Source organism: Engystomops pustulosus, chromosome 9 (genome assembly GCF_040894005.1).
Source record: "Engystomops pustulosus chromosome 9, aEngPut4.maternal, whole genome shotgun sequence".
Lineage (NCBI taxonomy): Eukaryota > Metazoa > Chordata > Amphibia > Anura > Leptodactylidae > Engystomops > Engystomops pustulosus.
Window position 1 is genome coordinate 66,353,276 of NC_092419.1, and position 22,306 is coordinate 66,375,581.

A 22,306-nucleotide genomic window follows, 5' to 3' on the forward strand; every position below is an offset into this window, starting at 1 on the left:
GCAGCTATTCAATTTGAACCTTCTTTTACCATCTTTGACAGAGAAACTAACAATTTTCAGGTTCAAAAAGGTCAACCGAACTTGGGATTCCCAGCCAGTCTCCCATGCTGGTACTTGCCAAGCCTTAAGCTGCATTGCTGCTGCGATCTGACGAGAGCAGGCACATTCAGCTTAGAATGGCCGTTGACAGCAGCTATTCAATTTGAACCTTCTTTTACCATCTTTGACAGAGAAACTAACAATTTTCAGGTTCAAAAAGGTCAACGGAACTTGGGATTCCCAGCCAGTCTCCCATGCTGGTACTTGCCAAGCCTTAAGCTGCATTGCTGCTGCGATCTGACGAGAGCAGGCACATTCAGCTTAGAATGGCCGTTGACAGCAGCTGTTCAATTTGAACCTTCTTTTACTATCTCATAGAGAAACTAACACAATTTTCAGGTTCAAAAAGGTCAACAGAACTTGGGATTCCCAGCCAGTCTCCCATGCTGGTACTTGCCAAGCCTTAAGCTGCATTGCTGCTGCGATCTGACGAGAGCAGGCACATTCAGCTTAGAATGGCCGTTGACAGCAGCTATTCAATTTGAACCTTCTTTTACCATCTTTGACAGAGAAACTAACAATTTTCAGGTTCAAAAAGGTCAACGGAACTTGGGATTCCCAGCCAGTCTCCCTTGCTGGTACTTGCCAAGCCTTAAGCTGCATTGCTGCTGCGATCTGACGAGAGCAGGCACATTCAGCTTAGAATGGCCGTTGACAGCAGCTGTTCAATTTGAACCTTCTTTTACTATCTCATAGAGAAACTAACACAATTTTCAGGTTCAAAAAGGTCAACGGAACTTGGGATTCCCAGCCAGTCTCCCATGCTGGTACTTGCCAAGCCTTAAGCTGCATTGCTGCTGCGATTTGACGAGAGCAGGCACATTCAGCTAAGAATGGCCGTTGACAGCAGCTGTTCAATTTGAACCTTCTTTTACTATCTCATAGAGAAACTAACACAATTTTCAGGTTCAAAAAGGTCAACAGAACTTGGGATTCCCAGCCAGTCTCCCATGCTGGTACTTGCCAAGCCTTAAGCTGCATTGCTGCTGCGATCTGACGAGAGCAGGCACATTCAGCTTAGAATGGCCGTTGACAGCAGCTGTTCAATTTGAACCTTCTTTTACTATCTCATAGAGAAAATAACACAATTTTCAGGTTCAAAAAGGTCAACGGAACTTGGGATTCCTAGCCAGTCTCCAATGCTGGTACTTGCCAAGCCTTAAGCTGCATTGCTGCTGCGATCTGACGAGAGCAGGCACATTCAGCTTAGAATGGCCGTTGACAGCAGCTGTTCAATTTGAACCTTCTTTTACTATCTCATAGAGAAACTAACACAATTTTCAGGTTCAAAAAGGTCAACAGAACTTGGGATTCCCAGCCAGTCTCCCATGCTGGTACTTGCCAAGCCTTAAGCTGCATTGCTGCTGCGATCTGACGAGAGCAGGCACATTCAGCTTAGAATGGCCGTTGACAGCAGCTGTTCAATTTGAACCTTCTTTTACTATCTCATAGAGAAACTAACACAATTTTCAGGTTCAAAAAGGTCAACGGAACTTGGGATTCCCAGCCAGTCTCCCATGCTGGTACTTGCCAAGCCTTAAGCTGCATTGCTGCTGCGATCTGACGAGAGCAGGCACATTCAGCTTAGAATGGCCGTTGACAGCAGCTGTTCAATTTGAACCTTCTTTTACTATCTCATAGAGAAACTAACACAATTTTCAGGTTCAAAAAGGTCAACAGAACTTGGGATTCCCAGCCAGTCTCCCATGCTGGTACTTGCCAAGCCTTAAGCTGCATTGCTGCTGCGATATGACGAGAGCAGGCACATTCAGCTTAGAATGGCCGTTGACAGCAGCTATTCAATTTGAACCTTCTTTTACCATCTTTGACAGAGAAACTAACAATTTTCAGGTTCAAAAAGGTCAACGGAACTTGGGATTCCCAGCCAGTCTCCCATGCTGGTACTTGCCAAGCCTTAAGCTGCATTGCTGCTGCGATCTGACGAGAGCAGGCACATTCAGCTTAGAATGGCCGTTGACAGCAGCTGTTCAATTTGAACCTTCTTTTACTATCTCATAGAGAAACTAACACAATTTTCAGGTTCAAAAAGGTCAACGGAACTTGGGATTCCCAGCCAGTCTCCCATGCTGGTACTTGCCAAGCCTTAAGCTGCATTGCTGCTGCGATTTGACGAGAGCAGGCACATTCAGCTAAGAATGGCCGTTGACAGCAGCTGTTCAATTTGAACCTTCTTTTACTATCTCATAGAGAAACTAACACAATTTTCAGGTTCAAAAAGGTCAACAGAACTTGGGATTCCCAGCCAGTCTCCCATGCTGGTACTTGCCAAGCCTTAAGCTGCATTGCTGCTGCGATCTGACGAGAGCAGGCACATTCAGCTTAGAATGGCCGTTGACAGCAGCTGTTCAATTTGAACCTTCTTTTACTATCTCATAGAGAAAATAACACAATTTTCAGGTTCAAAAAGGTCAACGGAACTTGGGATTCCTAGCCAGTCTCCAATGCTGGTACTTGCCAAGCCTTAAGCTGCATTGCTGCTGCGATCTGACGAGAGCAGGCACATTCAGCTTAGAATGGCCGTTGACAGCAGCTGTTCAATTTGAACCTTCTTTTACTATCTCATAGAGAAACTAACACAATTTTCAGGTTCAAAAAGGTCAACAGAACTTGGGATTCCCAGCCAGTCTCCCATGCTGGTACTTGCCAAGCCTTAAGCTGCATTGCTGCTGCGATCTGACGAGAGCAGGCACATTCAGCTTAGAATGGCCGTTGACAGCAGCTGTTCAATTTGAACCTTCTTTTACTATCTTATAGAGAAAATAACACAATTTTCAGGTTCAAAAAGGCCAACGGAACTTGGGATTCCCAGCCAGTCTCCCATGCTTGTACTTGCCAAGCCTTAAGCTGCATTGCTGCTGCGATCTGACGAGAGCAGGCACATTCAGCTTAGAATGGCCGTTGACAGCAGCTGTTCAATTTGAACCTTCTTTTACTATCTCATAGAGAAACTAACACAATTTTCAGGTTCAAAAAGGTCAACAGAACTTGGGATTCCCAGCCAGTCTCCCATGCTGGTACTTGCCAAGCCTTAAGCTGCATTGCTGCTGCGATCTGACGAGAGCAGGCACATTCAGCTTAGAATGGCCGTTGACAGCAGCTATTCAATTTGAACCTTCTCTTACCATCTTTGACAGAGAAACTAACAATTTTCAGGTTCAAAAAGGTCAACGGAACTTGGGATTCCCAGCCAGTCTCCCATGCTGGTACTTGCCAAGCCTTAAGCTGCATTGCTGCTGCGATCTGACGAGAGCAGGCACATTCAGCTTAGAATGGCCGTTGACAGCAGCTATTCAATTTGAACCTTCTTTTACCATCTTTGACAGAGAAACTAACACAATTTTCAGGTTCAAAAAGGTCAACGGAACTTGGGATTCCCAGCCAGTCTCCCATGCTGGTACTTGCCAAGCCTTAAGCTGCATTGCTGCTGGGATTTGACGAGAGCAGGCACATTCAGCTAAGAATGGCCGTTGACAGCAGCTGTTCAATTTGAACCTTCTTTTACTATCTCATAGAGAAACTAACACAATTTTCAGGTTCAAAAAGGTCAACAGAACTTGGGATTCCCAGCCAGTCTCCCATGCTGGTACTTGCCAAGCCTTAAGCTGCATTGCTGCTGCGATCTGACGAGAGCAGGCACATTCAGCTTAGAATGGCCGTTGACAGCAGCTGTTCAATTTGAACCTTCTTTTACTATCTCATAGAGAAAATAACACAATTTTCAGGTTCAAAAAGGTCAACGGAACTTGGGATTCCTATCCAGTCTCCAATGCTGGTACTTGCCAAGCCTTAAGCTGCATTGCTGCTGCGATCTGACGAGAGCAGGCACATTCAGCTAAGAATGGCCGTTGACAGCAGCTGTTCAATTTGAACCTTCTTTTACTATCTCATAGAGAAACTAACACAATTTTCAGGTTCAAAAAGGTCAACAGAACTTGGGACTTCCAGCCAGTCTCGCATGCTGGTACTTGCCAAGCCTTAAGCTGCATTGCTGCTGCGATCTGACGAGAGCACGCACATTCAGCTTAGAATGGCCGTTGACAGCAGCTGTTCAATTTGAACCTTCTTTTACTATCTTATAGAGAAACTAACACAATTTTCAGGTTCAAAAAGGTCAACGGAACTTGGGATTCCCAGCCAGTCTCCCATGCTGGTACTTGCCAAGCCTTAAGCTGCATTGCTGCTGCGATCTGACGAGAGCAGGCACATTCAGCTTAGAATGGCCGTTGACAGCAGCTGTTCAATTTGAACCTTCTTTTACTATCTCATAGAGAAACTAACACAATTTTCAGGTTCAAAAAGGTCAACAGAACTTGGGATTCCCAGCCAGTCTCGCATGCTGGTACTTGCCAAGCCTTAAGCTGCATTGCTGCTGCGATCTGACGAGAGCACGCACATTCAGCTTAGAATGGCCGTTGACAGCAGCTGTTCAATTTGAACCTTCTTTTACTATCTTATAGAGAAACTAACACAATTTTCAGGTTCAAAAAGGTCAACGGAACTTGGGATTCCCAGCCAGTCTCCCATGCTGGTACTTGCCAAGCCTTAAGCTGCATTGCTGCTGCGATCTGACAAGAGCAGGCACATTCAGCTAAGAATGGCCGTTGACAGCAGCTGTTCAATTTGAACCTTCTTTTACTATCTCATAGAGAAACTAACACAATTTTCAGGTTCAAAAAGGTCAACAGAACTTGGGATATCCAGCCAGTCTCGCATGCTGGTACTTGCCAAGCCTTAAGCTGCATTGCTGATGCAATCTGACGAGAGCAGGCACATTCAGCTTAGAATGGCCGTTGACAGCAGCTGTTCAATTTGAACCTTCTTTTACTATCTCATAGAGAAACTAACACAATTTTCAGGTTCAAAAAGGTCAACAGAACTTGGGATTCCCAGCCAGTCTCCCATGCTGGTACTTGCCAAGCCTTAAGCTGCATTGCTGCTGCGATCTGACGAGAGCAGGCACATTCAGCTTAGAATGGCCGTTGACAGCAGCTATTCAATTTGAACCTTCTTTTACCATCTTTGACAGAGAAACTAACAATTTTCAGGTTCAAAAAGGTCAACCGAACTTGGGATTCCCAGCCAGTCTCCCATGCTGGTACTTGCCAAGCCTTAAGCTGCATTGCTGCTGCGATCTGACGAGAGCAGGCACATTCAGCTTAGAATGGCCGTTGACAGCAGCTATTCAATTTGAACCTTCTTTTACCATCTTTGACAGAGAAACTAACAATTTTCAGGTTCAAAAAGGTCAACGGAACTTGGGATTCCCAGCCAGTCTCCCATGCTGGTACTTGCCAAGCCTTAAGCTGCATTGCTGCTGCGATCTGACGAGAGCAGGCACATTCAGCTTAGAATGGCCGTTGACAGCAGCTGTTCAATTTGAACCTTCTTTTACTATCTCATAGAGAAACTAACACAATTTTCAGGTTCAAAAAGGTCAACAGAACTTGGGATTCCCAGCCAGTCTCCCATGCTGGTACTTGCCAAGCCTTAAGCTGCATTGCTGCTGCGATCTGACGAGAGCAGGCACATTCAGCTTAGAATGGCCGTTGACAGCAGCTATTCAATTTGAACCTTCTTTTACCATCTTTGACAGAGAAACTAACAATTTTCAGGTTCAAAAAGGTCAACGGAACTTGGGATTCCCAGCCAGTCTCCCTTGCTGGTACTTGCCAAGCCTTAAGCTGCATTGCTGCTGCGATCTGACGAGAGCAGGCACATTCAGCTTAGAATGGCCGTTGACAGCAGCTGTTCAATTTGAACCTTCTTTTACTATCTCATAGAGAAACTAACACAATTTTCAGGTTCAAAAAGGTCAACGGAACTTGGGATTCCCAGCCAGTCTCCCATGCTGGTACTTGCCAAGCCTTAAGCTGCATTGCTGCTGCGATCTGACGAGAGTAGGCACATTCAGCTTAGAATGGCCGTTGACAGCAGCTGTTCAGTTTGAACCTTCTTTTACTATCTCATAGAGAAACTAACACAATTTTCAGGTTCAAAAAGGTCAACGGAACTTGGGATTCCCAGCCAGTCTCCCATGCTGGTACTTGCCAAGCCTTAAGCTGCATTGCTGCTGCGATCTGACGAGAGCAGGCACATTCAGCTTAGAATGGCCGTTGACAGCAGCTATTCAATTTGAACCTTCTTTTACCATCTTTGACAGAGAAACTAACAATTTTCAGGTTCAAAAAGGTCAACGGAACTTGGGACTCCCAGCCAGTCTCCCATGCTGGTACTTGCCAAGCCTTAAGCTGCATTGCTGCTGCGATCTGACGAGAGCAGGCACATTCAGCTTAGAATGGCCGTTGACAGCAGCTATTCAATTTGAACCTTCTTTTACCATCTTTGACAGAGAAACTAACAATTTTCAGGTTCAAAAAGGTCAACGGAACTTGGGATTCCCAGCCAGTCTCCCATGCTGGTACTTGCCAAGCCTTAAGCAGCATTGCTGCTGCGATCTGACGAGAGCAGGCACATTCAGCTTAGAATGGCCGTTGACAGCAGCTGTTCAATTTGAACCTTCTTTTACTATCTCATAGAGAAACTAACACAATTTTCAGGTTCAAAAAGGTCAACGGAACTTGGGATTCCCAGCCAGTCTCCCATGCTGGTACTTGCCAAGCCTTAAGCTGCATTGCTGCTGCGATTTGACGAGAGCAGGCACATTCAGCTAAGAATGGCCGTTGACAGCAGCTGTTCAATTTGAACCTTCTTTTACTATCTCATAGAGAAACTAACACAATTTTCAGGTTCAAAAAGGTCAACAGAACTTGGGATTCCCAGCCAGTCTCCCATGCTGGTACTTGCCAAGCCTTAAGCTGCATTGCTGCTGCGATCTGACGAGAGCAGGCACATTCAGCTTAGAATGGCCGTTGACAGCAGCTGTTCAATTTGAACCTTCTTTTACTATCTCATAGAGAAAATAACACAATTTTCAGGTTCAAAAAGGTCAACGGAACTTGGGATTCCTAGCCAGTCTCCAATGCTGGTACTTGCCAAGCCTTAAGCTGCATTGCTGCTGCGATCTGACGAGAGCAGGCACATTCAGCTTAGAATGGCCGTTGACAGCAGCTGTTCAATTTGAACCTTCTTTTACTATCTCATAGAGAAACTAACACAATTTTCAGGTTCAAAAAGGTCAACAGAACTTGGGATTCCCAGCCAGTCTCCCATGCTGGTACTTGCCAAGCCTTAAGCTGCATTGCTGCTGCGATCTGACGAGAGCAGGCACATTCAGCTTAGAATGGCCGTTGACAGCAGCTGTTCAATTTGAACCTTCTTTTACTATCTTATAGAGAAACTAACACAATTTTCAGGTTCAAAAAGGTCAACGGAACTTGGGATTCCCAGCCAGTCTCCCATGCTGGTACTTGCCAAGCCTTAAGCTGCATTGCTGCTGCAATCTGACGAGAGCAGGCACATTCAGCTTAGAATGGCCGTTGACAGCAGCTGTTCAATTTGAACCTTCTTTTACTATCTCATAGAGAAACTAACACAATTTTCAGGTTCAAAAAGGTCAACAGAACTTGGGATTCCCAGCCAGTCTCCCATGCTGGTACTTGCCAAGCCTTAAGCTGCATTGCTGCTGCGATCTGACGAGAGCAGGCACATTCAGCTTAGAATGGCCGTTGACAGCAGCTATTCAATTTGAACCTTCTTTTACCATCTTTGACAGAGAAACTAACAATTTTCAGGTTCAAAAAGGTCAACCGAACTTGGGATTCCCAGCCAGTCTCCCATGCTGGTACTTGCCAAGCCTTAAGCTGCATTGCTGCTGCGATCTGACGAGAGCAGGCACATTCAGCTTAGAATGGCCGTTGACAGCAGCTATTCAATTTGAACCTTCTTTTACCATCTTTGACAGAGAAACTAACAATTTTCAGGTTCAAAAAGGTCAACGGAACTTGGGATTCCCAGCCAGTCTCCCATGCTGGTACTTGCCAAGCCTTAAGCTGCATTGCTGCTGCGATCTGACGAGAGCAGGCACATTCAGCTTAGAATGGCCGTTGACAGAAGCTGTTCAATTTGAACCTTCTTTTACTATCTCATAGAGAAACTAACACAATTTTCAGGTTCAAAAAGGTCAACAGAACTTGGGATTCCCAGCCAGTCTCCCATGCTGGTACTTGCCAAGCCTTAAGCTGCATTGCTGCTGCGATCTGACGAGAGCAGGCACATTCAGCTTAGAATGGCCGTTGACAGCAGCTATTCAATTTGAACCTTCTTTTACCATCTTTGACAGAGAAACTAACAATTTTCAGGTTCAAAAAGGTCAACGGAACTTGGGATTCCCAGCCAGTCTCCCTTGCTGGTACTTGCCAAGCCTTAAGCTGCATTGCTGCTGCGATCTGACGAGAGCAGGCACATTCAGCTTAGAATGGCCGTTGACAGCAGCTGTTCAATTTGAACCTTCTTTTACTATCTCATAGAGAAACTAACACAATTTTCAGGTTCAAAAAGGTCAACGGAACTTGGGATTCCCAGCCAGTCTCCCATGCTGGTACTTGCCAAGCCTTAAGCTGCATTGCTGCTGCGATTTGACGAGAGCAGGCACATTCAGCTAAGAATGGCCGTTGACAGCAGCTGTTCAATTTGAACCTTCTTTTACTATCTCATAGAGAAACTAACACAATTTTCAGGTTCAAAAAGGTCAACAGAACTTGGGATTCCCAGCCAGTCTCCCATGCTGGTACTTGCCAAGCCTTAAGCTGCATTGCTGCTGCGATCTGACGAGAGCAGGCACATTCAGCTTAGAATGGCCGTTGACAGCAGCTGTTCAATTTGAACCTTCTTTTACTATCTCATAGAGAAAATAACACAATTTTCAGGTTCAAAAAGGTCAACGGAACTTGGGATTCCTAGCCAGTCTCCAATGCTGGTACTTGCCAAGCCTTAAGCTGCATTGCTGCTGCGATCTGACGAGAGCAGGCACATTCAGCTTAGAATGGCCGTTGACAGCAGCTGTTCAATTTGAACCTTCTTTTACTATCTCATAGAGAAACTAACACAATTTTCAGGTTCAAAAAGGTCAACAGAACTTGGGATTCCCAGCCAGTCTCCCATGCTGGTACTTGCCAAGCCTTAAGCTGCATTGCTGCTGCGATCTGACGAGAGCAGGCACATTCAGCTTAGAATGGCCGTTGACAGCAGCTGTTCAATTTGAACCTTCTTTTACTATCTCATAGAGAAACTAACACAATTTTCAGGTTCAAAAAGGTCAACGGAACTTGGGATTCCCAGCCAGTCTCCCATGCTGGTACTTGCCAAGCCTTAAGCTGCATTGCTGCTGCGATCTGACGAGAGCAGGCACATTCAGCTTAGAATGGCCGTTGACAGCAGCTGTTCAATTTGAACCTTCTTTTACTATCTCATAGAGAAACTAACACAATTTTCAGGTTCAAAAAGGTCAACAGAACTTGGGATTCCCAGCCAGTCTCCCATGCTGGTACTTGCCAAGCCTTAAGCTGCATTGCTGCTGCGATATGACGAGAGCAGGCACATTCAGCTTAGAATGGCCGTTGACAGCAGCTATTCAATTTGAACCTTCTTTTACCATCTTTGACAGAGAAACTAACAATTTTCAGGTTCAAAAAGGTCAACGGAACTTGGGATTCCCAGCCAGTCTCCCATGCTGGTACTTGCCAAGCCTTAAGCTGCATTGCTGCTGCGATCTGACGAGAGCAGGCACATTCAGCTTAGAATGGCCGTTGACAGCAGCTGTTCAATTTGAACCTTCTTTTACTATCTCATAGAGAAACTAACACAATTTTCAGGTTCAAAAAGGTCAACGGAACTTGGGATTCCCAGCCAGTCTCCCATGCTGGTACTTGCCAAGCCTTAAGCTGCATTGCTGCTGCGATTTGACGAGAGCAGGCACATTCAGCTAAGAATGGCCGTTGACAGCAGCTGTTCAATTTGAACCTTCTTTTACTATCTCATAGAGAAACTAACACAATTTTCAGGTTCAAAAAGGTCAACAGAACTTGGGATTCCCAGCCAGTCTCCCATGCTGGTACTTGCCAAGCCTTAAGCTGCATTGCTGCTGCGATCTGACGAGAGCAGGCACATTCAGCTTAGAATGGCCGTTGACAGCAGCTGTTCAATTTGAACCTTCTTTTACTATCTCATAGAGAAAATAACACAATTTTCAGGTTCAAAAAGGTCAACGGAACTTGGGATTCCTAGCCAGTCTCCAATGCTGGTACTTGCCAAGCCTTAAGCTGCATTGCTGCTGCGATCTGACGAGAGCAGGCACATTCAGCTTAGAATGGCCGTTGACAGCAGCTGTTCAATTTGAACCTTCTTTTACTATCTCATAGAGAAACTAACACAATTTTCAGGTTCAAAAAGGTCAACAGAACTTGGGATTCCCAGCCAGTCTCCCATGCTGGTACTTGCCAAGCCTTAAGCTGCATTGCTGCTGCGATCTGACGAGAGCAGGCACATTCAGCTTAGAATGGCCGTTGACAGCAGCTGTTCAATTTGAACCTTCTTTTACTATCTTATAGAGAAAATAACACAATTTTCAGGTTCAAAAAGGCCAACGGAACTTGGGATTCCCAGCCAGTCTCCCATGCTTGTACTTGCCAAGCCTTAAGCTGCATTGCTGCTGCGATCTGACGAGAGCAGGCACATTCAGCTTAGAATGGCCGTTGACAGCAGCTGTTCAATTTGAACCTTCTTTTACTATCTCATAGAGAAACTAACACAATTTTCAGGTTCAAAAAGGTCAACAGAACTTGGGATTCCCAGCCAGTCTCCCATGCTGGTACTTGCCAAGCCTTAAGCTGCATTGCTGCTGCGATCTGACGAGAGCAGGCACATTCAGCTTAGAATGGCCGTTGACAGCAGCTATTCAATTTGAACCTTCTCTTACCATCTTTGACAGAGAAACTAACAATTTTCAGGTTCAAAAAGGTCAACGGAACTTGGGATTCCCAGCCAGTCTCCCATGCTGGTACTTGCCAAGCCTTAAGCTGCATTGCTGCTGGGATTTGACGAGAGCAGGCACATTCAGCTAAGAATGGCCGTTGACAGCAGCTGTTCAATTTGAACCTTCTTTTACTATCTCATAGAGAAACTAACACAATTTTCAGGTTCAAAAAGGTCAACAGAACTTGGGATTCCCAGCCAGTCTCCCATGCTGGTACTTGCCAAGCCTTAAGCTGCATTGCTGCTGCGATCTGACGAGAGCAGGCACATTCAGCTTAGAATGGCCGTTGACAGCAGCTGTTCAATTTGAACCTTCTTTTACTATCTCATAGAGAAAATAACACAATTTTCAGGTTCAAAAAGGTCAACGGAACTTGGGATTCCTATCCAGTCTCCAATGCTGGTACTTGCCAAGCCTTAAGCTGCATTGCTGCTGCGATCTGACGAGAGCAGGCACATTCAGCTAAGAATGGCCGTTGACAGCAGCTGTTCAATTTGAACCTTCTTTTACTATCTCATAGAGAAACTAACACAATTTTCAGGTTCAAAAAGGTCAACAGAACTTGGGACTTCCAGCCAGTCTCGCATGCTGGTACTTGCCAAGCCTTAAGCTGCATTGCTGCTGCGATCTGACGAGAGCACGCACATTCAGCTTAGAATGGCCGTTGACAGCAGCTGTTCAATTTGAACCTTCTTTTACTATCTTATAGAGAAACTAACACAATTTTCAGGTTCAAAAAGGTCAACGGAACTTGGGATTCCCAGCCAGTCTCCCATGCTGGTACTTGCCAAGCCTTAAGCTGCATTGCTGCTGCGATCTGACGAGAGCAGGCACATTCAGCTTAGAATGGCCGTTGACAGCAGCTGTTCAATTTGAACCTTCTTTTACTATCTCATAGAGAAACTAACACAATTTTCAGGTTCAAAAAGGTCAACAGAACTTGGGATTCCCAGCCAGTCTCGCATGCTGGTACTTGCCAAGCCTTAAGCTGCATTGCTGCTGCGATCTGACGAGAGCACGCACATTCAGCTTAGAATGGCCGTTGACAGCAGCTGTTCAATTTGAACCTTCTTTTACTATCTTATAGAGAAACTAACACAATTTTCAGGTTCAAAAAGGTCAACGGAACTTGGGATTCCCAGCCAGTCTCCCATGCTGGTACTTGCCAAGCCTTAAGCTGCATTGCTGCTGCGATCTGACGAGAGCAGGCACATTCAGCTAAGAATGGCCGTTGACAGCAGCTGTTCAATTTGAACCTTCTTTTACTATCTCATAGAGAAACTAACACAATTTTCAGGTTCAAAAAGGTCAACAGAACTTGGGATATCCAGCCAGTCTCGCATGCTGGTACTTGCCAAGCCTTAAGCTGCATTGCTGATGCAATCTGACGAGAGCAGGCACATTCAGCTTAGAATGGCCGTTGACAGCAGCTGTTCAATTTGAACCTTCTTTTACTATCTCATAGAGAAACTAACACAATTTTCAGGTTCAAAAAGGTCAACAGAACTTGGGATTCCCAGCCAGTCTCCCATGCTGGTACTTGCCAAGCCTTAAGCTGCATTGCTGCTGCGATCTGACGAGAGCAGGCACATTCAGCTTAGAATGGCCGTTGACAGCAGCTATTCAATTTGAACCTTCTTTTACCATCTTTGACAGAGAAACTAACAATTTTCAGGTTCAAAAAGGTCAACCGAACTTGGGATTCCCAGCCAGTCTCCCATGCTGGTACTTGCCAAGCCTTAAGCTGCATTGCTGCTGCGATCTGACGAGAGCAGGCACATTCAGCTTAGAATGGCCGTTGACAGCAGCTATTCAATTTGAACCTTCTTTTACCATCTTTGACAGAGAAACTAACAATTTTCAGGTTCAAAAAGGTCAACGGAACTTGGGATTCCCAGCCAGTCTCCCATGCTGGTACTTGCCAAGCCTTAAGCTGCATTGCTGCTGCGATCTGACGAGAGCAGGCACATTCAGCTTAGAATGGCCGTTGACAGCAGCTGTTCAATTTGAACCTTCTTTTACTATCTCATAGAGAAACTAACACAATTTTCAGGTTCAAAAAGGTCAACAGAACTTGGGATTCCCAGCCAGTCTCCCATGCTGGTACTTGCCAAGCCTTAAGCTGCATTGCTGCTGCGATCTGACGAGAGCAGGCACATTCAGCTTAGAATGGCCGTTGACAGCAGCTATTCAATTTGAACCTTCTTTTACCATCTTTGACAGAGAAACTAACAATTTTCAGGTTCAAAAAGGTCAACGGAACTTGGGATTCCCAGCCAGTCTCCCTTGCTGGTACTTGCCAAGCCTTAAGCTGCATTGCTGCTGCGATCTGACGAGAGCAGGCACATTCAGCTTAGAATGGCCGTTGACAGCAGCTGTTCAATTTGAACCTTCTTTTACTATCTCATAGAGAAACTAACACAATTTTCAGGTTCAAAAAGGTCAACGGAACTTGGGATTCCCAGCCAGTCTCCCATGCTGGTACTTGCCAAGCCTTAAGCTGCATTGCTGCTGCGATTTGACGAGAGCAGGCACATTCAGCTAAGAATGGCCGTTGACAGCAGCTGTTCAATTTGAACCTTCTTTTACTATCTCATAGAGAAACTAACACAATTTTCAGGTTCAAAAAGGTCAACAGAACTTGGGATTCCCAGCCAGTCTCCCATGCTGGTACTTGCCAAGCCTTAAGCTGCATTGCTGCTGCGATCTGACGAGAGCAGGCACATTCAGCTTAGAATGGCCGTTGACAGCAGCTGTTCAATTTGAACCTTCTTTTACTATCTCATAGAGAAAATAACACAATTTTCAGGTTCAAAAAGGTCAACGGAACTTGGGATTCCTAGCCAGTCTCCAATGCTGGTACTTGCCAAGCCTTAAGCTGCATTGCTGCTGCGATCTGACGAGAGCAGGCACATTCAGCTTAGAATGGCCGTTGACAGCAGCTGTTCAATTTGAACCTTCTTTTACTATCTCATAGAGAAACTAACACAATTTTCAGGTTCAAAAAGGTCAACAGAACTTGGGATTCCCAGCCAGTCTCCCATGCTGGTACTTGCCAAGCCTTAAGCTGCATTGCTGCTGCGATCTGACGAGAGCAGGCACATTCAGCTTAGAATGGCCGTTGACAGCAGCTGTTCAATTTGAACCTTCTTTTACTATCTTATAGAGAAACTAACACAATTTTCAGGTTCAAAAAGGTCAACGGAACTTGGGATTCCCAGCCAGTCTCCCATGCTGGTACTTGCCAAGCCTTAAGCTGCATTGCTGCTGCGATCTGACGAGAGCAGGCACATTCAGCTTAGAATGGCCGTTGACAGCAGCTGTTCAATTTGAACCTTCTTTTACTATCTCATAGAGAAACTAACACAATTTTCAGGTTCAAAAAGGTCAACAGAACTTGGGATTCCCAGCCAGTCTCCCATGCTGGTACTTGCCAAGCCTTAAGCTGCATTGCTGCTGCGATCTGACGAGAGCAGGCACATTCAGCTTAGAATGGCCGTTGACAGCAGCTGTTCAATTTGAACCTTCTTTTACTATCTTATAGAGAAAATAACACAATTTTCAGGTTCAAAAAGGCCAACGGAACTTGGGATTCCCAGCCAGTCTCCCATGCTTGTACTTGCCAAGCCTTAAGCTGCATTGCTGCTGCGATCTGACGAGAGCAGGCACATTCAGCTTAGAATGGCCGTTGACAGCAGCTGTTCAATTTGAACCTTCTTTTACTATCTCATAGAGAAACTAACACAATTTTCAGGTTCAAAAAGGTCAACAGAACTTGGGATTCCCAGCCAGTCTCCCATGCTGGTACTTGCCAAGCCTTAAGCTGCATTGCTGCTGCGATCTGACGAGAGCAGGCACATTCAGCTTAGAATGGCCGTTGACAGCAGCTATTCAATTTGAACCTTCTCTTACCATCTTTGACAGAGAAACTAACAATTTTCAGGTTCAAAAAGGTCAACGGAACTTGGGATTCCCAGCCAGTCTCCCATGCTGGTACTTGCCAAGCCTTAAGCTGCATTGCTGCTGCGATCTGACGAGAGCAGGCACATTCAGCTTAGAATGGCCGTTGACAGCAGCTATTCAATTTGAACCTTCTTTTACCATCTTTGACAGAGAAACTAACACAATTTTCAGGTTCAAAAAGGTCAACGGAACTTGGGATTCCCAGCCAGTCTCCCATGCTGGTACTTGCCAAGCCTTAAGCTGCATTGCTGCTGGGATTTGACGAGAGCAGGCACATTCAGCTAAGAATGGCCGTTGACAGCAGCTGTTCAATTTGAACCTTCTTTTACTATCTCATAGAGAAACTAACACAATTTTCAGGTTCAAAAAGGTCAACAGAACTTGGGATTCCCAGCCAGTCTCCCATGCTGGTACTTGCCAAGCCTTAAGCTGCATTGCTGCTGCGATCTGACGAGAGCAGGCACATTCAGCTTAGAATGGCCGTTGACAGCAGCTGTTCAATTTGAACCTTCTTTTACTATCTCATAGAGAAAATAACACAATTTTCAGGTTCAAAAAGGTCAACGGAACTTGGGATTCCTATCCAGTCTCCAATGCTGGTACTTGCCAAGCCTTAAGCTGCATTGCTGCTGCGATCTGACGAGAGCAGGCACATTCAGCTTAGAATGGCCGTTGACAGCAGCTGTTCAATTTGAACCTTCTTTTACTATCTCATAGAGAAACTAACACAATTTTCAGGTTCAAAAAGGTCAACGGAACTTGGGATTCCCAGCCAGTCCCCCATGCTGGTACTTGCCAAGCCTTAAGCTGCATTGCTGCTGCGATCTGACGAGAGCAGGCACATTCAGCTAAGAATGGCCGTTGACAGCAGCTGTTCAATTTGAACCTTCTTTTACTATCTCATAGAGAAACTAACACAATTTTCAGGTTCAAAAAGGTCAACAGAACTTGGGATATCCAGCCAGTCTCGCATGCTGGTACTTGCCAAGCCTTAAGCTGCATTGCTGATGCAATCTGACGAGAGCAGGCACATTCAGCTTAGAATGGCCGTTGACAGCAGCTGTTCAATTTGAACCTTCTTTTACTATCTCATAGAGAAACTAACACAATTTTCAGGTTCAAAAAGGTCAACAGAACTTGGGATTCCCAGCCAGTCTCCCATGCTGGTACTTGCCAAGCCTTAAGCTGCATTGATGCTGCGATCTGACGAGAGCAGGCACATTCAGCTTAGAATGGCCGTTGACAGCAGCTATTCAATTTGAACCTTCTTTTACCATCTTTGACAGAGAAACTAACAATTTTCAGGTTCAAAAAGGTCAACCGAACTTGGGATTCCCAGCCAGTCTCCCATGCTGGTACTTGCCAAGCCTTAAGCTGCATTGCTGCTGCGATCTGACGAGAGCAGGCACATTCAGCTTAGAATGGCCGTTGACAGCAGCTATTCAATTTGAACCTTCTTTTACCATCTTTGACAGAGAAACTAACAATTTTCAGGTTCAAAAAGGTCAACGGAACTTGGGATTCCCAGCCAGTCTCCCATGCTGGTACTTGCCAAGCCTTAAGCTGCATTGCTGCTGCGATCTGACGAGAGCAGGCACATTCAGCTTAGAATGGCCGTTGACAGCAGCTGTTCAATTTGAACCTTCTTTTACTATCTCATAGAGAAACTAACACAATTTTCAGGTTCAAAAAGGTCAACAGAACTTGGGATTCCCAGCCAGTCTCCCATGCTGGTACTTGCCAAGCCTTAAGCTGCATTGCTGCTGCGATCTGACGAGAGCAGGCACATTCAGCTTAGAATGGCCGTTGACAGCAGCTATTCAATTTGAACCTTCTTTTACCATCTTTGACAGAGAAACTAACAATTTTCAGGTTCAAAAAGGTCAACGGAACTTGGGATTCCCAGCCAGTCTCCCTTGCTGGTACTTGCCAAGCCTTAAGCTGCATTGCTGCTGCGATCTGACGAGAGCAGGCACATTCAGCTTAGAATGGCCGTTGACAGCAGCTGTTCAATTTGAACCTTCTTTTACTATCTCATAGAGAAACTAACACAATTTTCAGGTTCAAAAAGGTCAACGGAACTTGGGATTCCCAGCCAGTCTCCCATGCTGGTACTTGCCAAGCCTTAAGCTGCATTGCTGCTGCGATTTGACGAGAGCAGGCACATTCAGCTAAGAATGGCCGTTGACAGCAGCTGTTCAATTTGAACCTTCTTTTACTATCTCATAGAGAAACTAACACAATTTTCAGGTTCAAAAAGGTCAACAGAACTTGGGATTCCCAGCCAGTCTCCCATGCTGGTACTTGCCAAGCCTTAAGCTGCATTGCTGCTGCGATCTGACGAGAGCAGGCACATTCAGCTTAGAATGGCCGTTGACAGCAGCTGTTCAATTTGAACCTTCTTTTACTATCTCATAGAGAAAATAACACAATTTTCAGGTTCAAAAAGGTCAACGGAACTTGGGATTCCTAGCCAGTCTCCAATGCTGGTACTTGCCAAGCCTTAAGCTGCATTGCTGCTGCGATCTGACGAGAGCAGGCACATTCAGCTTAGAATGGCCGTTGACAGCAGCTGTTCAATTTGAACCTTCTTTTACTATCTCATAGAGAAACTAACACAATTTTCAGGTTCAAAAAGGTCAACAGAACTTGGGATTCCCAGCCAGTCTCCCATGCTGGTACTTGCCAAGCCTTAAGCTGCATTGCTGCTGCGATCTGACGAGAGCAGGCACATTCAGCTTAGAATGGCCGTTGACAGCAGCTGTTCAATTTGAACCTTCTTTTACTATCTTATAGAGAAACTAACACAATTTTCAGGTTCAAAAAGGTCAACGGAACTTGGGATTCCCAGCCAGTCTCCCATGCTGGTACTTGCCAAGCCTTAAGCTGCATTGCTGCTGCGATCTGACGAGAGCAGGCACATTCAGCTTAGAATGGCCGTTGACAGCAGCTGTTCAATTTGAACCTTCTTTTACTATCTCATAGAGAAACTAACACAATTTTCAGGTTCAAAAAGGTCAACAGAACTTGGGATTCCCAGCCAGTCTCCCATGCTGGTACTTGCCAAGCCTTAAGCTGCATTGCTGCTGCGATCTGACGAGAGCAGGCACATTCAGCTTAGAATGGCCGTTGACAGCAGCTGTTCAATTTGAACCTTCTTTTACCATCTTTGACAGAGAAACTAACAATTTTCAGGTTCAAAAAGGTCAACGGAACTTGGGATTCCCAGCCAGTCTCCCATGCTGGTACTTGCCAAGCCTTAAGCTGCATTGCTGCTGCGATCTGACGAGAGCAGGCACATTCAGCTTAGAATGGCCGTTGACAGCAGCTGTTCAATTTGAACCTTCTTTTACTATCTCATAGAGAAACTAACACAATTTTCAGGTTCAAAAAGGTCAACAGAACTTGGGATTCCCAGCCAGTCTCCCATGCTGGTACTTGCCAAGCCTTAAGCTGCATTGCTGCTGCGATCTGACGAGAGCAGGCACATTCAGCTTAGAATGGCCGTTGACAGCAGCTATTCAATTTGAACCTTCTTTTACCATCTTTGACAGAGAAACTAACAATTTTCAGGTTCAAAAAGGTCAACGGAACTTGGGATTCCCAGCCAGTCTCCCATGCTGGTACTTGCCAAGCCTTAAGCTGCATTGCTGCTGCGATCTGACGAGAGCAGGCACATTCAGCTTAGAATGGCCGTTGACAGCAGCTGTTCAATTTGAACCTTCTTTTACCATCTTTGACAGAGAAACTAACAATTTTCAGGTTCAAAAAGGTCAACGGAACTTGGGATTCCCAGCCAGTCTCCCATGCTGGTACTTGCCAAGCCTTAAGCTGCATTGCTGCTGCGATCTGACGAGAGCAGGCACATTCAGCTTAGAATGGCCGTTGACAGCAGCTGTTCAATTTGAACCTTCTTTTACTATCTCATAGAGAAACTAACACAATTTTCAGGTTCAAAAAGGTCAACGGAACTTGGGATTCCCAGCCAGTCTCCCATGCTGGTACTTGCCAAGCCTTAAGCTGCATTGCTGCTGCGATTTGACGAGAGCAGGCACATTCAGCTAAGAATGGCCGTTGACAGCAGCTGTTCAATTTAATCCTTCTTTTACTATCTCATAGAGAAACTAACACAATTTTCAGGTTCAAAAAGGTCAACAGAACTTGGGATTCCCAGCCAGTCTCCCATGCTGGTACTTGCCAAGCCTTAAGCTGCATTGCTGCTGCGATCTGACGAGAGCAGGAACATTCAGCTTAGAATGGCCGTTGACAGCAGCTGTTCAATTTGAACCTTCTTTTACTATCTCATAGAGAAAATAACACAATTTTCAGGTTCAAAAAGGTCAACGGAACTTGGGATTCCTAGCCAGTCTCCAATGCTGGTACTTGCCAAGCCTTAAGCTGCATTGCTGCTGCGATCTGACGAGAGCAGGCACATTCAGCTTAGAATGGCCGTTGACAGCAGCTGTTCAATTTGAACCTTCTTTTACTATCTCATAGAGAAACTAACACAATTTTCAGGTTCAAAAAGGTCAACAGAACTTGGGATTCCCAGCCAGTCTCCCATGCTGGTACTTGCCAAGCCTTAAGCTGCATTGCTGCTGCGATCTGACGAGAGCAGGCACATTCAGCTTAGAATGGCCGTTGACAGCAGCTGTTCAATTTGAACCTTCTTTTACTATCTTATAGAGAAACTAACACAATTTTCAGGTTCAAAAAGGTCAACGGAACTTGGGATTCCCAGCCAGTCTCCCATGCTGGTACTTGCCAAGCCTTAAGCTGCATTGCTGCTGCGATCTGACGAGAGCAGGCACATTCAGCTTAGAATGGCCGTTGACAGCAGCTATTCAATTTGAACCTTCTTTTACCATCTTTGACAGAGAAACTAACAATTTTCAGGTTCAAAAAGGTCAACGGAACTTGGGATTCCCAGCCAGTCTCCCATGCTGGTACTTGCCAAGCCTTAAGCTGCATTGCTGCTGCGATCTGACGAGAGCAGGCACATTCAGCTTAGAATGGCCGTTGACAGCAGCTGTTCAATTTGAACCTTCTTTTACTATCTCATAGAGAAACTAACACAATTTTCAGGTTCAAAAAGGTCAACGGAACTTGGGATTCCCAGCCAGTCTCCCATGCTGGTACTTGCCAAGCCTTAAGCTGCATTGCTGCTGTGATTTGACGAGAGCAGGCACATTCAGCTAAGAATGGCCGTTGACAGCAGCTGTTCAATTTGAACCTTCTTTTACTATCTCATAGAGAAACTAACACAATTTTCAGGTTCAAAAAGGTCAACAGAACTTGGGATTCCCAGCCAGTCTCCCATGCTGGTACTTGCCAAGCCTTAAGCTGCATTGCTGCTGCGATCTGACGAGAGCAGGCACATTCAGCTTAGAATGGCCGTTGACAGCAGCTGTTCAATTTGAACCTTCTTTTACTATCTCATAGAGAAAATAACACAATTTTCAGGTTCAAAAAGGTCAACGGAACTTGGGATTCCTAGCCAGTCTCCAATGCTGGTACTTGCCAAGCCTTAAGCTGCATTGCTGCTGCGATCTGACGAGAGCAGGCACATTCAGCTTAGAATGGCCGTTGACAGCAGCTGTTCAATTTGAACCTTCTTTTACTATCTCATAGAGAAACTAACACAATTTTCAGGTTCAAAAAGGTCAACAGAACTTGGGATTCCCAGCCAGTCTCCCATGCTGGTACTTGCCAAGCCTTAAGCTGCATTGCTGCTGCGATCTGACGAGAGCAGGCACATTCAGCTTAGAATGGCCGTTGACAGCAGCTGTTCAATTTGAACCTTCTTTTACTATCTTATAGAGAAACTAACACAATTTTCAGGTTCAAAAAGGTCAACGGAACTTGGGATTCCCAGCCAGTCTCCCATGCTGGTACTTGCCAAGCCTTAAGCTGCATTGCTGCTGCGATCTGACGAGAGCAGGCACATTCAGCTTAGAATGGCCGTTGACAGCAGCTGTTCAATTTGAACCTTCTTTTACTATCTCATAGAGAAACTAACACAATTTTCAGGTTCAAAAAGGTCAACAGAACTTGGGATTCCCAGCCAGTCTCCCATGCTGGTACTTGCCAAGCCTTAAGCTGCATTGCTGCTGCGATCTGACGAGAGCAGGCACATTCAGCTTAGAATGGCCGTTGACAGCAGCTATTCAATTTGAACCTTCTTTTACCATCTTTGACAGAGAAACTAACAATTTTCAGGTTCAAAAAGGTCAACGGAACTTGGGATTCCCAGCCAGTCTCCCATGCTGGTACTTGCCAAGCCTTAAGCTGCATTGCTGCTGCGATCTGACGAGAGCAGGCACATTCAGCTTAGAATGGCCGTTGACAGCAGCTGTTCAATTTGAACCTTCTTTTACTATCTCATAGAGAAACTAACACAATTTTCAGGTTCAAAAAGGTCAACGGAACTTGGGATTCCCAGCCAGTCTCCCATGCTGGTACTTGCCAAGCCTTAAGCTGCATTGCTGCTGCGATTTGACGAGAGCAGGCACATTCAGCTAAGAATGGCCGTTGACAGCATCTGTTCAATTTGAACCTTCTTTTACTATCTCATAGAGAAACTAACACAATTTTCAGGTTCAAAAAGGTCAACAGAACTTGGGATTCCCAGCCAGTCTCCCATGCTGGTACTTGCCAAGCCTTAAGCTGCATTGCTGCTGCGATCTGACGAGAGCAGGCACATTCAGCTTAGAATGGCCGTTGACAGCAGCTGTTCAATTTGAACCTTCTTTTACTATCTCATAGAGAAAATAACACAATTTTCAGGTTCAAAAAGGTCAACGGAACTTGGGATTCCTAGCCAGTCTCCAATGCTGGTACTTGCCAAGCCTTAAGCTGCATTGCTGCTGCGATCTGACGAGAGCAGGCACATTCAGCTTAGAATGGCCGTTGACAGCAGCTGTTCAATTTGAACCTTCTTTTACTATCTCATAGAGAAACTAACACAATTTTCAGGTTCAAAAAGGTCAACAGAACTTGGGATTCCCAGCCAGTCTCCCATGCTGGTACTTGCCAAGCCTTAAGCTGCATTGCTGCTGCGATCTGACGAGAGCAGGCACATTCAGCTTAGAATGGCCGTTGACAGCAGCTGTTCAATTTGAACCTTCTTTTACTATCTTATAGAGAAACTAACACAATTTTCAGGTTCAAAAAGGTCAACGGAACTTGGGATTCCCAGCCAGTCTCCCATGCTGGTACTTGCCAAGCCTTAAGCTGCATTGCTGCTGCGATCTGACGAGAGCAGGCACATTCAGCTTAGAATGGCTGTTGACA

The 22,306-nt window shown here is 45.4% G+C and overlaps 1 protein-coding gene and 107 pseudogenes across 1 annotated transcript in view; 1 reads left to right on the forward strand and 107 right to left on the reverse strand.

The window, feature by feature from the left end:
• Positions 1-22,306, forward strand: part of LOC140076453 (uncharacterized) — a 107,896-nt gene that overhangs the window by 24,717 nt on the left and 60,873 nt on the right. The window lies entirely within an intron of this gene.
• LOC140090788 (5S ribosomal RNA) lies at positions 70-188 on the reverse strand (annotated as a pseudogene).
• On the reverse strand, positions 259-377 carry LOC140099218 (5S ribosomal RNA; annotated as a pseudogene).
• On the reverse strand, positions 448-566 carry LOC140080039 (5S ribosomal RNA; annotated as a pseudogene).
• On the reverse strand, positions 637-755 carry LOC140085628 (5S ribosomal RNA; annotated as a pseudogene).
• Positions 826-944, reverse strand: LOC140093961 (5S ribosomal RNA; annotated as a pseudogene).
• Positions 1,015-1,133, reverse strand: LOC140080040 (5S ribosomal RNA; annotated as a pseudogene).
• LOC140091205 (5S ribosomal RNA) lies at positions 1,204-1,322 on the reverse strand (annotated as a pseudogene).
• Positions 1,393-1,511, reverse strand: LOC140080042 (5S ribosomal RNA; annotated as a pseudogene).
• Positions 1,582-1,700, reverse strand: LOC140099219 (5S ribosomal RNA; annotated as a pseudogene).
• On the reverse strand, positions 1,771-1,889 carry LOC140097326 (5S ribosomal RNA; annotated as a pseudogene).
• Positions 1,960-2,078, reverse strand: LOC140099220 (5S ribosomal RNA; annotated as a pseudogene).
• On the reverse strand, positions 2,149-2,267 carry LOC140093962 (5S ribosomal RNA; annotated as a pseudogene).
• LOC140080043 (5S ribosomal RNA) lies at positions 2,338-2,456 on the reverse strand (annotated as a pseudogene).
• On the reverse strand, positions 2,527-2,645 carry LOC140091206 (5S ribosomal RNA; annotated as a pseudogene).
• On the reverse strand, positions 2,716-2,834 carry LOC140080044 (5S ribosomal RNA; annotated as a pseudogene).
• LOC140089870 (5S ribosomal RNA) lies at positions 2,905-3,023 on the reverse strand (annotated as a pseudogene).
• On the reverse strand, positions 3,094-3,212 carry LOC140080045 (5S ribosomal RNA; annotated as a pseudogene).
• LOC140099222 (5S ribosomal RNA) lies at positions 3,283-3,401 on the reverse strand (annotated as a pseudogene).
• LOC140080046 (5S ribosomal RNA) lies at positions 3,663-3,781 on the reverse strand (annotated as a pseudogene).
• On the reverse strand, positions 3,852-3,970 carry LOC140094606 (5S ribosomal RNA; annotated as a pseudogene).
• LOC140099224 (5S ribosomal RNA) lies at positions 4,230-4,348 on the reverse strand (annotated as a pseudogene).
• Positions 4,608-4,726, reverse strand: LOC140091414 (5S ribosomal RNA; annotated as a pseudogene).
• On the reverse strand, positions 4,986-5,104 carry LOC140080047 (5S ribosomal RNA; annotated as a pseudogene).
• On the reverse strand, positions 5,175-5,293 carry LOC140090789 (5S ribosomal RNA; annotated as a pseudogene).
• On the reverse strand, positions 5,364-5,482 carry LOC140099225 (5S ribosomal RNA; annotated as a pseudogene).
• LOC140080048 (5S ribosomal RNA) lies at positions 5,553-5,671 on the reverse strand (annotated as a pseudogene).
• On the reverse strand, positions 5,742-5,860 carry LOC140085629 (5S ribosomal RNA; annotated as a pseudogene).
• Positions 5,931-6,049, reverse strand: LOC140092073 (5S ribosomal RNA; annotated as a pseudogene).
• On the reverse strand, positions 6,120-6,238 carry LOC140099226 (5S ribosomal RNA; annotated as a pseudogene).
• LOC140082386 (5S ribosomal RNA) lies at positions 6,309-6,427 on the reverse strand (annotated as a pseudogene).
• Positions 6,498-6,616, reverse strand: LOC140085866 (5S ribosomal RNA; annotated as a pseudogene).
• LOC140093964 (5S ribosomal RNA) lies at positions 6,687-6,805 on the reverse strand (annotated as a pseudogene).
• LOC140080049 (5S ribosomal RNA) lies at positions 6,876-6,994 on the reverse strand (annotated as a pseudogene).
• LOC140091208 (5S ribosomal RNA) lies at positions 7,065-7,183 on the reverse strand (annotated as a pseudogene).
• On the reverse strand, positions 7,254-7,372 carry LOC140080050 (5S ribosomal RNA; annotated as a pseudogene).
• LOC140086876 (5S ribosomal RNA) lies at positions 7,443-7,561 on the reverse strand (annotated as a pseudogene).
• Positions 7,632-7,750, reverse strand: LOC140080051 (5S ribosomal RNA; annotated as a pseudogene).
• LOC140090792 (5S ribosomal RNA) lies at positions 7,821-7,939 on the reverse strand (annotated as a pseudogene).
• Positions 8,010-8,128, reverse strand: LOC140099227 (5S ribosomal RNA; annotated as a pseudogene).
• Positions 8,199-8,317, reverse strand: LOC140080053 (5S ribosomal RNA; annotated as a pseudogene).
• On the reverse strand, positions 8,388-8,506 carry LOC140085630 (5S ribosomal RNA; annotated as a pseudogene).
• On the reverse strand, positions 8,577-8,695 carry LOC140093965 (5S ribosomal RNA; annotated as a pseudogene).
• LOC140080054 (5S ribosomal RNA) lies at positions 8,766-8,884 on the reverse strand (annotated as a pseudogene).
• Positions 8,955-9,073, reverse strand: LOC140091209 (5S ribosomal RNA; annotated as a pseudogene).
• On the reverse strand, positions 9,144-9,262 carry LOC140080055 (5S ribosomal RNA; annotated as a pseudogene).
• Positions 9,333-9,451, reverse strand: LOC140099228 (5S ribosomal RNA; annotated as a pseudogene).
• On the reverse strand, positions 9,522-9,640 carry LOC140097329 (5S ribosomal RNA; annotated as a pseudogene).
• LOC140099229 (5S ribosomal RNA) lies at positions 9,711-9,829 on the reverse strand (annotated as a pseudogene).
• LOC140093966 (5S ribosomal RNA) lies at positions 9,900-10,018 on the reverse strand (annotated as a pseudogene).
• On the reverse strand, positions 10,089-10,207 carry LOC140080056 (5S ribosomal RNA; annotated as a pseudogene).
• LOC140091211 (5S ribosomal RNA) lies at positions 10,278-10,396 on the reverse strand (annotated as a pseudogene).
• Positions 10,467-10,585, reverse strand: LOC140080057 (5S ribosomal RNA; annotated as a pseudogene).
• On the reverse strand, positions 10,656-10,774 carry LOC140089871 (5S ribosomal RNA; annotated as a pseudogene).
• On the reverse strand, positions 10,845-10,963 carry LOC140080058 (5S ribosomal RNA; annotated as a pseudogene).
• Positions 11,223-11,341, reverse strand: LOC140080059 (5S ribosomal RNA; annotated as a pseudogene).
• On the reverse strand, positions 11,412-11,530 carry LOC140094607 (5S ribosomal RNA; annotated as a pseudogene).
• Positions 11,790-11,908, reverse strand: LOC140099230 (5S ribosomal RNA; annotated as a pseudogene).
• LOC140081679 (5S ribosomal RNA) lies at positions 12,168-12,286 on the reverse strand (annotated as a pseudogene).
• On the reverse strand, positions 12,546-12,664 carry LOC140080060 (5S ribosomal RNA; annotated as a pseudogene).
• LOC140090793 (5S ribosomal RNA) lies at positions 12,735-12,853 on the reverse strand (annotated as a pseudogene).
• On the reverse strand, positions 12,924-13,042 carry LOC140099231 (5S ribosomal RNA; annotated as a pseudogene).
• On the reverse strand, positions 13,113-13,231 carry LOC140080061 (5S ribosomal RNA; annotated as a pseudogene).
• Positions 13,302-13,420, reverse strand: LOC140085631 (5S ribosomal RNA; annotated as a pseudogene).
• On the reverse strand, positions 13,491-13,609 carry LOC140093968 (5S ribosomal RNA; annotated as a pseudogene).
• On the reverse strand, positions 13,680-13,798 carry LOC140080062 (5S ribosomal RNA; annotated as a pseudogene).
• On the reverse strand, positions 13,869-13,987 carry LOC140091212 (5S ribosomal RNA; annotated as a pseudogene).
• Positions 14,058-14,176, reverse strand: LOC140080065 (5S ribosomal RNA; annotated as a pseudogene).
• LOC140099232 (5S ribosomal RNA) lies at positions 14,247-14,365 on the reverse strand (annotated as a pseudogene).
• Positions 14,436-14,554, reverse strand: LOC140080066 (5S ribosomal RNA; annotated as a pseudogene).
• On the reverse strand, positions 14,625-14,743 carry LOC140089872 (5S ribosomal RNA; annotated as a pseudogene).
• LOC140080067 (5S ribosomal RNA) lies at positions 14,814-14,932 on the reverse strand (annotated as a pseudogene).
• On the reverse strand, positions 15,003-15,121 carry LOC140099235 (5S ribosomal RNA; annotated as a pseudogene).
• Positions 15,383-15,501, reverse strand: LOC140080068 (5S ribosomal RNA; annotated as a pseudogene).
• On the reverse strand, positions 15,572-15,690 carry LOC140092494 (5S ribosomal RNA; annotated as a pseudogene).
• On the reverse strand, positions 15,761-15,879 carry LOC140082213 (5S ribosomal RNA; annotated as a pseudogene).
• On the reverse strand, positions 16,139-16,257 carry LOC140085646 (5S ribosomal RNA; annotated as a pseudogene).
• On the reverse strand, positions 16,328-16,446 carry LOC140090794 (5S ribosomal RNA; annotated as a pseudogene).
• LOC140099236 (5S ribosomal RNA) lies at positions 16,517-16,635 on the reverse strand (annotated as a pseudogene).
• LOC140080069 (5S ribosomal RNA) lies at positions 16,706-16,824 on the reverse strand (annotated as a pseudogene).
• Positions 16,895-17,013, reverse strand: LOC140085633 (5S ribosomal RNA; annotated as a pseudogene).
• LOC140093969 (5S ribosomal RNA) lies at positions 17,084-17,202 on the reverse strand (annotated as a pseudogene).
• Positions 17,273-17,391, reverse strand: LOC140080070 (5S ribosomal RNA; annotated as a pseudogene).
• On the reverse strand, positions 17,462-17,580 carry LOC140091213 (5S ribosomal RNA; annotated as a pseudogene).
• Positions 17,651-17,769, reverse strand: LOC140080071 (5S ribosomal RNA; annotated as a pseudogene).
• On the reverse strand, positions 17,840-17,958 carry LOC140099237 (5S ribosomal RNA; annotated as a pseudogene).
• On the reverse strand, positions 18,029-18,147 carry LOC140080072 (5S ribosomal RNA; annotated as a pseudogene).
• On the reverse strand, positions 18,218-18,336 carry LOC140099238 (5S ribosomal RNA; annotated as a pseudogene).
• Positions 18,407-18,525, reverse strand: LOC140080073 (5S ribosomal RNA; annotated as a pseudogene).
• Positions 18,596-18,714, reverse strand: LOC140099239 (5S ribosomal RNA; annotated as a pseudogene).
• On the reverse strand, positions 18,785-18,903 carry LOC140099240 (5S ribosomal RNA; annotated as a pseudogene).
• On the reverse strand, positions 18,974-19,092 carry LOC140093970 (5S ribosomal RNA; annotated as a pseudogene).
• Positions 19,163-19,281, reverse strand: LOC140081627 (5S ribosomal RNA; annotated as a pseudogene).
• On the reverse strand, positions 19,352-19,470 carry LOC140091214 (5S ribosomal RNA; annotated as a pseudogene).
• On the reverse strand, positions 19,541-19,659 carry LOC140080075 (5S ribosomal RNA; annotated as a pseudogene).
• Positions 19,730-19,848, reverse strand: LOC140099241 (5S ribosomal RNA; annotated as a pseudogene).
• LOC140099242 (5S ribosomal RNA) lies at positions 19,919-20,037 on the reverse strand (annotated as a pseudogene).
• LOC140080077 (5S ribosomal RNA) lies at positions 20,297-20,415 on the reverse strand (annotated as a pseudogene).
• Positions 20,486-20,604, reverse strand: LOC140091215 (5S ribosomal RNA; annotated as a pseudogene).
• On the reverse strand, positions 20,675-20,793 carry LOC140080078 (5S ribosomal RNA; annotated as a pseudogene).
• Positions 20,864-20,982, reverse strand: LOC140099243 (5S ribosomal RNA; annotated as a pseudogene).
• Positions 21,053-21,171, reverse strand: LOC140080079 (5S ribosomal RNA; annotated as a pseudogene).
• On the reverse strand, positions 21,242-21,360 carry LOC140099244 (5S ribosomal RNA; annotated as a pseudogene).
• LOC140093971 (5S ribosomal RNA) lies at positions 21,431-21,549 on the reverse strand (annotated as a pseudogene).
• LOC140080080 (5S ribosomal RNA) lies at positions 21,620-21,738 on the reverse strand (annotated as a pseudogene).
• Positions 21,809-21,927, reverse strand: LOC140091216 (5S ribosomal RNA; annotated as a pseudogene).
• LOC140080081 (5S ribosomal RNA) lies at positions 21,998-22,116 on the reverse strand (annotated as a pseudogene).
• Positions 22,187-22,305, reverse strand: LOC140090085 (5S ribosomal RNA; annotated as a pseudogene).